At 33.5% G+C, this 11,154-nt stretch overlaps 1 pseudogene across 1 annotated transcript; it reads right to left on the bottom strand.

Annotated features, from left to right (window-relative positions):
• Positions 1-985: 985 nt before the first annotated feature.
• Positions 986-2,233, bottom strand: LOC149204708 (glutathione S-transferase U17-like; annotated as a pseudogene). The gene is made up of 2 exons (XR_016251800.1): positions 1,778-2,233; positions 986-1,646 (listed from the first exon to the last, which is right to left on the bottom strand). The product of XR_016251800.1 is annotated as a glutathione S-transferase U17-like (transcript).
• Positions 2,234-11,154: the final 8,921 nt, after the last annotated feature.

Genomic DNA, 11,154 nt, shown 5'->3' with positions numbered 1-11,154 from the left:
GATTGACAACTTAATGTAAACTATTTTGGAACACAATTAAATTACCAAACAAGAAGGACCCCTAAATTTGTCTTCACTACCAAAAAGTGAAATCCTTCCATAATTTAAATAGTATACAGAAGTAAAACTGAATCTAAACCTGCGTCTCCTCCTTTCTAAAAAATATACTCTCTTTTCCTTTTTATATATATATATATATAATTTTTTTTTTATAAATAAAACAAATCATATAGATATAATATAAAATGAAGTATATAAAAAAAATAGAATAATTTAATTTATATAATTATGTTAATTAACATGTTTTTTTATTGGAAAGAGGGTATTAGATTGTAGATTTTTTATATTGTAGAGGGTATTATCACCATTTAATTAAAAATTGTAATTTATTTAATTATATTACTTATGGAAATTTGTGATTATTTATGTTATTAAAAAATATTTTAATCACATAATTAATTTCCAAATCTAAAATTTAAATTCTTTCCGACTTTATTGTAACAAAAACATTCATCAAAAATTTAATTTATATAATTAAACTAATAAATAAAAATATCTTTCTCTATCCTCTTTCACATATTAAAAATAATCTGATAAATAGATTATATATCTGCGAAAGTACGTCACATAAAAAAATATACATTTGAGGTTCATGTGCAAGCCATTAATAACTCCCAATGTCATTCCTAATAAAAGCACGTATACTCTTTGCGATTATGTGCTGTTTTCATTAATAACTGATATGGGAAATTGCTAGGGAGATACGTACAGCAAAATAATAAAACATCAAGATCCCATGTGTAGGATGTTTTGTAAAAACGCGCATACAAAATTAGGCTATGCATTTAATTTCTGACAATCACATGGTTAAATTTGCTTTGCTCACTCCCTTGGTACAAAAATTATTTATATTTAGAAAACAACATAATAATAGTATTGCTCTAAAGTGGAATAACTAGTAATGATGATGAGTGAGTGATGGAGATGGAATACCAAACACTATGGCAACACTTTAATCTTGATGAAGGGAACAATATTTTTAGGAAAGTTAATCAGACGACATTTCTGCAATTTTTGCTTTCCCCCTGAAGTCAAAGTACATGGAAGAAAGTGAAAACTGATAGAACACCAAAGATTCAAAAAGCCTACAATCAGTCAAACTGACAACATAAAATTAAAAACAATGTGGAGGATAATATCCATTTAAATACAGTCTTCTCTTGAGCATCTATCTAAATTTAATGGCCCGAATGACTTCCCCTAATTGGCAGCAGGTAGGGACGCAAACTTAACTCTCGTGGCGCATATAAATTCCAGCAGCTTGACCGGGTCCGGCATAACTTCTTTCACTCCATCGGCCTCACAGAATCGATCCATCCATGCGCTTAACAGCGGCATCTTCTCCGCGTCTATCAAAACCGAATCAATACCCTTCTCCAGGGCATTGACAAATGCGAGCAGACCACCCAATGCGATGTCAACCAAACCGATCCCATCTCCTCCGAAATACGCTTTTCCCGAGAAACAGAGGTTCTTTCGCAGAGCTTCCTCCAGTATAAGATAAGAAAGTTCGCCACCGTTTCTTCCACCGCTTTATGGCAATGCTCTCCTTGGCCCCTGAAAACTGCCCGAATGCATGGTAGCAGCTGAAGCCACGCACAATGAGCATGGCCGTATTAGATACTGAGTACAAAAAAAGGGGAATTAAAACTTTCGAGAATGAAAAATGCGGGCAGCAGGAAAGGAATGAGAGGTGATTAAAGAGGGAAGTTATTACCTTATCGTCTATGAAGGCAGCCCAGAAGCGCGCAATGGCTCGGTCATATGGATCTTTGGGCATAAGAAATGGTGCCCTAGAGTCCCACGTCTCGTCTATGTACTGCACAATAATTGTGGACTCACAAACTGGCTTTCCATTGTGGATTAGCACAGTAATCTTCTTGTGGACAGGGTTCGATTTCAGCAGCAGCTCGCTCTTATTTTGAATATTCTCTTCGATGTACTCATAATGGATCCCTTTAAGAGCAAGTGCTATGCACATAGGGACTTGTACTGCCACCTAACAGCTGCACCTGCACCTCCTCTCCACAGGCCTCCATCGAGATATCTCTCAAATCAAATTCTATGCAATCTAATGGCTGCTTTTTCACTGCTATGATACACTAAGCTACTCCCCCGCCTCGGTATATAAATAGGCCTCGCACTGCCAAGTTTCCTGACCAAGCACACTGAATAGCTGCTTCGCGGATTGTGATCAAGCCCCCACACACTGAAAATCCCACTAAAATTATAAAAAGGCAAGGGAAAGTAAATCGGGCATTACGTCATGCATGATGACAACTGCACTCATTTTCTTCCTGGAACTTTCCTTCGCCAGCCGCCATTTTAGAACGACACTGTAGATTGTCAAATCCGATAGGAAAATTGCCGTACGATTTCAGAATAAAATGTGTGTGGTTGACACCAATTCTTTTTTAAATAGATTTATAGCAGTCTCACTCGTATTTTGGACAACTACACAAAATAATTACATACATCCATTAAAAAGTTAGATTCCCTACACAATTATATTGCAAGAGCTAACCAGCCTGGCATTAAATGCCCCTATTGTGGCTGGTTCACATGCATGCCGTTTAAATCGGCATATGGTGAATGATTTACAAGTTGTATGCATGAAGTAAATACCTTTTCTTCTATCTGTAGATAAGTTTCACTGTCCACCGTTGATAATAGAGTAACGTCAACCAGTGCATCAAATGAGAGCGTCGCTATATATATATATATATACATGTCCATGCCATTTTTGTTTTGTCATTGAAGTATGGTGCGGTTAATAATTTAATTAATTGTTTTGTAGGATGTTTTCATGAAATACAACATTTGGCCCAAATTTTTTATTCTAGATCAATATTTGTATTTCTTTGTAATGTGTAAATTATTTTTCACTCATTTTGTTAATACTTTAAAACAATAAGAGTGGAAGACAGTCAAATAACCATATTTAAAATCACGAGAACTTATCCTAATATAATGTGTCTATGACATATTAAAGGCTTTGTTTCAATTTAAACAAAATGCGTTCTTATCTTTATATAATATATTCAAGGTCATGAGTGTTGGAAGTAATGGAGAAAGCTAAACTTAGATTATTGTTATGATGATGATAGGTTTGAGACTCTAATTTTGACCTCATATCCTAATATCTACGGAGTCGTTGAAACTATCCCATTAGTGTGAAAGCCTATATATTTGAGGCTCATCTAACTCAATGGAAATGGGCTTGTATGAGTATTTGTACACTCTCTAGGTATCTCACCTAGAGATCCATTTAGTTTATAGTTAATATATTCATATTTTATCATGGTATCAGAGCTGCAGGGTCGAGGAGCTTGTATCTAAGTGGAGAGGGGCCGGCATGACTGAGGCGGAATCAACGCAAATTTTGAGGAGAAAATCGTGTCGATTCACTGTCAAGAGTGAGGAGAAAATCGAGCCGGATCGGCACGAACGCTTGGAGTAAAATCATGTCGAACTTGTGAGGGCATGCTGTGTGAAATTGCTGCAGTCTTCCTCCTCGCTGTCGTTTGAAGGCCGTACATCAAGCAGAGGCAGCTTGGTGGATTTCGATCTAGGGAGTAAGCTTCCGATTTGTGGAGGAGACCTGCGCAGCGGAAGAGTCCTGCTGTAGTAGTAGAGGTGGTAGAGAGTTGATGCATAAGTGTGGTTTCGCTGCCATATTGACGTGGATCTACTCCTGAGGCCAAGGTTGTTGCGGTCTCCTGAGAAGGAAGGAGATCATGATTGAGGCGTGGAGGTCGTGGAGTTTCATTTTTTGCGGAAGGATTTGGCACATTCTTTCTCCACGGTGAAACAACCATGCATTAAACATTTACATCTCGAGAAAGAAGCACTTGTGGCATTTTAGCGTGAATTCAATGTGGAAGCAATCTAATTATTCATGAGTTTGGCACATTCTCATGTCGTTGCAGCAGTAACATCTCGAGTAAAGCAAATTCCTAGTGAAGTCGGTGGAGCAAGAAAGCTGTGTGGAGGCAGCATGTGGTTCAGGCATGTTCCAGAGCTTCATGTTCCAGAGCATCATCTAGCAGATTTGTCCTGGAAATTTAATTGTTTGAGAAACTTAAGTTGCAGGTTGTGGAGACCCCAAAACCAATTGGGTAAATTTTCTTCTAAGTTATTATTTGCCACAATGGAAATGAGAAAGTTCTTGCTGATTTGAACCTATCTTCATAAACATGTGTTATCAGAAATTGCTAATTACATACATCAAAATTAGATATTGATAGTGTTTCCAACTTGTGAGAGGTTGTTTTGTTGCTCATCGCCAGAAGAGAGGGCACTGAGACCTGCGTGGCACAGAAGCCACAATCTACAAGGTTCTACAGTTGAAGAGTTGCCAAAGGGAGAAGTTTCCCACCTACGTGGTAACGGTGTTGTTCGAGGACCGTGTGGAGTCAGAAAGAAATCTTGAAGCAAGATAAAGCGAGATAAGCTGGACTTTAACAACATGTCTATATTTTTAGATATTTTTGATTCTAATAATGATAATTTTTTCATCTGAGAATTTGGAAGCATTAGCATGAGTAGTATGTTCGTGTCAGAAGAAATTTCAGAAAAACAATGTGGTTCTATTGATGACCACGAAAATCAAGAGGCATAGTCTGTTGTGCAAGATCCTAAAATTTAAGACACACGAGTTGATATTCAGGAAGGGTGTAAAGAGGAATAAAGTGTTGAATATCAATTCAACGAGCCACATGAAGTTGATTGCAAAGACGTGACAAAAGAAGACAAAGATGGAAAGAATTTAAATTGTGATAATCTCATTAATATTTATGTGTGTGTATACGTTACATCAATGAATGATGAAGACATCATAGTTGATGTTCAGATGGTTGACACCGGAAATAGTGAGAGGGAAAATTCTCCTATCCAACTTGTCATAATTTTGAGAAGGTCGAGAATAAGAATTCAAACTTTCCATCACTGGGGAAGAAATGAGGAGAAGATACATCATTACCTCATGGCAAGGAAAGTGAATATGAAGCCTCGACTCAAGATGAACAAGTATGGACTTTCAAGCAAAATGACCAAAATGAAAACTTCTATTACCAAGTTTTTCATGTTTTAATTGTAAGCCTCGCTGAGACTAGACCAGCAGGCGTATGTTATTGTTTAGTACCCTTTCTCCATTAAAGGGGAGTGTTGAAAGTAATGGAGAAAGCTAAACTTAGATTATTGTTATGATGATGATAGGTTTAAGACTCTAATCTTAGACCTCATATCCTAATATCTAGGGAGTGGTTGAAACAATCCCGTTAGTGTGAAAGCCTCTATATTTGAAGCTCATCTCACTCAATGGAAATGGGCTTGTATGAATGTTTGTACACTCTCATCTCACCTAGAGAACCATTTAATTTATAATTAATATATTCAAATTTTATCAATAAATTAAACTTATTGGCCGAACTTATCCTAATATAAAGTCTCTACGACATTTTAAAGATTTTTCTTCCATTTAAAAAAATACTTTCTTATTTCTATATAATATTTTCAAAGCATATTTATGTTCAACCGCAGCTCTCCACGGTCTCAAATTAAGCTTACATGCTTCTAATGATCATGTTCCTTTTGAAAATAATCTTAGATTACTTTAATTATTTCCACGAATGGATCTTAAAATACTTACATGTGTTGGAGCTTTTCTATAGGTTTTGAGAGATTACCATTATATTCTTTCTGAAAAAATATTAGGTTATTCTAATTTTCTGCACTCTCAAATGATTTAGATGAGATGAGTTTCTTTTTAGTTGAATGTAAACAAAAATTTTCTATTAAAGTATTTTTGACTTAAATTAATATATAATTTTCGCAAAAACGTAAATTGATTTTATCATTTAAAATTTCTTTACATTTTAAAAGTTGATGAATTGTAATAATAGTTCAAAGTGTTTTTTAGGTTAGTTAATCAATGTTTCATTATCACCGGTTTCTATTAGTAATAGAGGGTCACTAAGATCCACGGATGTCCAATGAAAATCTTTGATTTTAATTAATGAATTTTTTTACATTTCCCTATATTTCTATTAGTAATCAGAACAAATGAGATCCAATTAGTGCAACTAAAAATATTTAATTAAAGTAATTAATAATTAAATTTTATAAGTTACAAGTTTTGAAAATGTTTAATGAAAATTTTATTCACAATATGGAAATATAGAAGTGACACTTCCCCCAACAAATGACCATTGATAGAGTAATGAAACTATTGATAAAGGAACAAGCCCATGGATCTTTAGAAACCTAATGCATACGAATACGAGAATTGCACTTAAACGTAGTACCATAAGGAGAGGCAAAGTATTCATAGGAAAGTAGATATCCATAAATTATTAAAAACATATTTGGCATTAGTTTTTTTTTTTTTTAATTCATGTTGAAAGATACCATGAATGTGATGTTAGCTACAATGCATATGATTTTAGTTGGGAATAATGTTGTATTAAGTGTTTAACAAATTATTGTCTTCACAGATATAAGGAATATAATTTTTATATAAGTATTAAAAGGGTGAAGAGATTTAGAATTTTAGAGGTATAAAATATGAAATGAATATGACTTAACTTTAGATGTATAAAAGATGAAATGAATATGATTTAACTGTATGCGTGATGGGCTTGGAAATGATGTTTTATTAGATATTTGATAATTTTTTGCTTTATTAATTATATGGGATATATTTTATAAATTACTATTAAAAAAGTGAGGAAGTCTAGAATTTATTTGCATAATATTCAAGGTAATTGTGATTGTGGAGAAGTTGAAAAATTTTGAAATTATTTCTCATAGCTATGGATACCTTGATCTCTAGAAGATAAAAAGAATTGTATTGCACAACCCAAGATTCGGAAGAAGTGTGAAGCTTCGACAATCAAAAAATTTACATTATTAATTCATTAAGTTATATGAGATTTGGTATTTTGTATTTAATATAGCTCAACAAAAGCTTGAGTAAAGATAAGTACTTCCAAGATTTGAATAGTGAAATTTGCACTGACATCTCGAAATATATTAGAGGCCATCTACTAAGACACTCAATACATTCAAGTTACACACATTAAGAACAATTTTTGAAAATTTGAAGGTGAAGAGAATCCCTAAACTATTTTATGAAACAATGAACAAACTGAAGAGCATTAATTAATAATGGATGGTGAAGAACTTCCATATGCTAAAGTGATAGAAAGGGTTGTGATAAATTTGGGTAAGAAAATTGATGCAATGGTAGTAGCCATTGGATAGTATATGGACTTACATAGATTGAGATTCCATGAGTACATAATAAACAAAAAAATAAAGATGATTATAATTTTTAGGTTTATGTGGTTGGGATTATTGATCAACAAAGGAAGATCCACACATATAAAGATTTTAGTCGACCTTTAGGCACCACCAACCGGGTCAATCTTTGAGATATGAGGAAGAGTGAAGAGAGTAAAGAGAATTAAATATTGTGCATAGTATGGGAAGGGCCCTTCAAAACACTAAATGAGTGACATGAAACTAAATGAATAACTAAAATTAAAATTATATATAAAAGTATCAATACGTAAATGTTACATATTATATTAAATAAGTAATAGCATATATAAATGAGTTAATATTGTAGTATAATATAATACTAATATAAATTATGCTTATTAGATCTATATAACATTGTGTGATATATTAAAGTGATTATATATATAGAGAACCTATAATATATTCTAGGGTACAATATATATTAAATATATATTAACCTATAGTACTAATTTAATAGTAGAGTAAAGTATAATTATACTTATAGGATCTATAAAACACAATAACTTATATAATAAATAAATTGTATATCCTATATATTATACATAAATATATATAATATATATTAAATTTATAATATATAAATCATTAATAGTTGATATGGTAGTAGCATATTAATTATGTATATTATATATGAGATTTCTCTAGCCTAATATTTAACAGAATTTTGAGCTAAAATTATGATAAATAAAACTAAAAAGGGGCAAAAGAGAGGGAATAGGATGGAGGGATGAAAGATGGGAAAGCGAGAGACATAGCATAAGTAAAGAGAGACAAAGATAAGATTTGGTAATGAGACTATGTGACTATAATAAAAATGATCACTATTTTAATGAGAGTGGATGTCATAAGAAGTTACCTCGTTATTCTATCTCAAAAGTGATCAAAATGATTCATAAAATATTCTAACTGTGATGAGGGTATGAGAAAAAGGTTGATTCTCACACGATAAATAACCCATATAATTTATGGAGTCCCAAAAATAGACAAGCATTGTGTTCTCTTAAGGCTAATAGTGAACAATACTAGCTCTCCAACCTATTATCTATTAAGATTTGTTGCAAAAGTTCTTAATCCATTGGTCATCCATACAAATTTTTTTATCAAGGATTCTAATGATTTTGTTCATCTCATTAAGGAAGAAAGTATCAACCCTAATGATAATATAATTATCTTTGATGTGGTATCCCTCTTTACTAAAAGCTAGCTAGATTAGGCAATAAAAGTTATTAGTGGCTAACCCAGTAATAACAAGGCTTGTCTAAGTTCGCCTTCAATACACATTTTTTAGCTTTAGAGGATAATTATAAGAACATACCAGTGGGGTGGTGATGGGATCTCCGCTTTCATAAGTAGTGGGAAACCTTTACGTGGAAAAGTTTGAAAGCATGGCTCTTAATACTTATTACCGTAAACCTAAAAGTTTGAAAATATTTGTTAAGCACACTAATGTCATCTCACCCCATGGTAAAGAGGAACTCATGAAATTTATACAACAAGTCAATAACATCTCATCAGGCATACAACTCACTATGGAGACTAAATAAAATGGTCGCATCCCCTTCCTTGATATTCTTACATTGATGAAACCTAATGGAAAAATAGATCACTACGTTTACTAGAAGAAAACACAAATAGAAAATTGCCTTCTTTCATCCTCTCATCATCATCGCTCTCAAAATATTAGTGTCATTAAAACCTTAGCCTCTAGAGCCTTTAGAATCGCTTTAGCTAACCATCAATCTAAAGTAATAGAAAACTTGATCAAAGTCTTTAGCAACCTTGGATACACCTAGAAAGATATTAAGGATGTATTTCAAAAAACTCCAGTTCTAACAATAAAACTCTTAATACTAGCATCCAAATTCCTACCTTACCTCAATGAAACCATTGACAATATTGCCAAAATCTTGAAGAAGAAAGAGGTTAAAGCATGTTTCAGACCTCATACCACCATCAAACAATTGAGGAAATCTATGAAATATGACATTGACAACTTCCAATTCAAAGTTGTTTATAAGATATAATGTTCTTGTGGAAAATGTTGTATAGGAGAAACTTATTTTTCCTTGAAAGAAAGAATCAAGGAACACGGTGGGGTCTCCACATCTTCAATGCATGAATTATAGCTTCCAACTGAAGATCATGAGTCACATAGTTCCGCTCATGTCCATTTAGCTTCCTTGACTCATAGCATACCACCTGCCCTTCCTACACCAGGACTCCACTATGTCCTTCCTTGCAAGCATCTGTACATAGTACCACAAATTCCTTATCAAGATTTGCAATCTTCAAGACTCGAGCACTTGTAAGCAAATTATTCAACTGCTCAAAACTAGTTGCACACTCCTTGGTCCATTCAAACTTCTTTCCCTTTCTCTGCAAATGTGTAATAGGAGAACCAATCTGTGAGAATTTCCCGATGAACCATCTGTAATAACCTTCTAATCCCATGAATGATCTGACCTCATCCACATTCCTAGGATTTGGCCACTCCATGATAGCTTTAATCTTTTCTTGGTCCATTATTATCCCTTCCTTGGAAATAACATTTTCCAAGTAATGAACTTCAGTCTGAAAGAAACTGCACTTGTTGATCTTGGAATATAATTGATACTCTCTCAACAATCTCATTACTATTACTATGTGCTCTTCATATCTTATAATATATCAATATATCATCAATAAAAACTATCAAAAATTTATCCAGATAAGGATGCAACACATTGTTCACTAAACACATGAAAGTAGTTGGAGCATTAGTAAGACCAAATGGAACCACCACAAACTCATAATCACTACACCTAGTACGAAATTTAGTCTTGTTAATTTATTCTTCTTTGATGCGCACCTGATGATATCTTGATCTCAGATTAATCTTTGAGAACACTACCTCTCCCTTCAGCTGATTAAACAAATCATTAATCTATGACAATGGATAATAGTTCTTGATAGTCACCTTGTTCAATTTCCTGTAATCAATGCACAATCTGAGAGTACCATCCTTATTCTTTACAAACAATAATGGTGCACCAAAAGGTAATACACTTGGCCTAATGTATCCCTAATCAAGCATTTCCCTAAGCTGCAACTTCAACTCCACCAACTCCAGAGTACTCATCTTGTAAGTTGCCTTAGATGTTGGTGCTTCTCCTGACAACAACTCAATAGAAAAGTCCACCTCTCTATGAGGAGGAAAATTTGAAATCTCTACATGAAACACATCCTGAAACTACTGCAAAATAGGATACCTCTTTAGGACTTCATCATCCTCATCTCACTTCCCTCTATCATTGGAAATATGAACTATAAACAATACACATCCCTTTCTATAATTATTCTTTACTTGCATAGTTGTAACTCTTCTCACTAATGTATGCTTCTTCTTTCCCTAAAAGACTCTTCTTTCACCATCATCATCTAGGCACTCAATAGTCTTATCATAGAAATCCACTTTATTTTTGTGAATGAAAAACCAATCCATGCCCAAAATCATATTGTATGAACCCAAAGGAAGCACATTTAGATGTGTTGATGTAGGCATACCATTCAACTCAAATGCACAAGATCTCACCCAATGATGAACTCTTCTCTTGGTCCCTGTAGCCAATGGCACCAGCTAAGATTATGTATGCACTTATTTATTCAAGAAACACTTATCGACCAAGTGAGGAATGATATAACTATAATTATATGCAATATCAATAAAAATATGATAAACTTAATCACAAATCTTACTTTCCATCTCAATAATGGATGTCTGATGATAAACTT

Source organism: Pinus tabuliformis, chromosome 1_2 (genome assembly GCF_031772625.1).
Source record: "Pinus tabuliformis cultivar Carrire ecotype Pingquan chromosome 1_2, CPIR1, whole genome shotgun sequence".
NCBI classification, from domain to species: Eukaryota; Viridiplantae; Streptophyta; class Pinopsida; order Pinales; family Pinaceae; genus Pinus; species Pinus tabuliformis.
The sequence above is the reverse complement of the archived record's forward strand: the minus strand, read 5'-3'. Positions and strand labels throughout refer to the sequence as shown.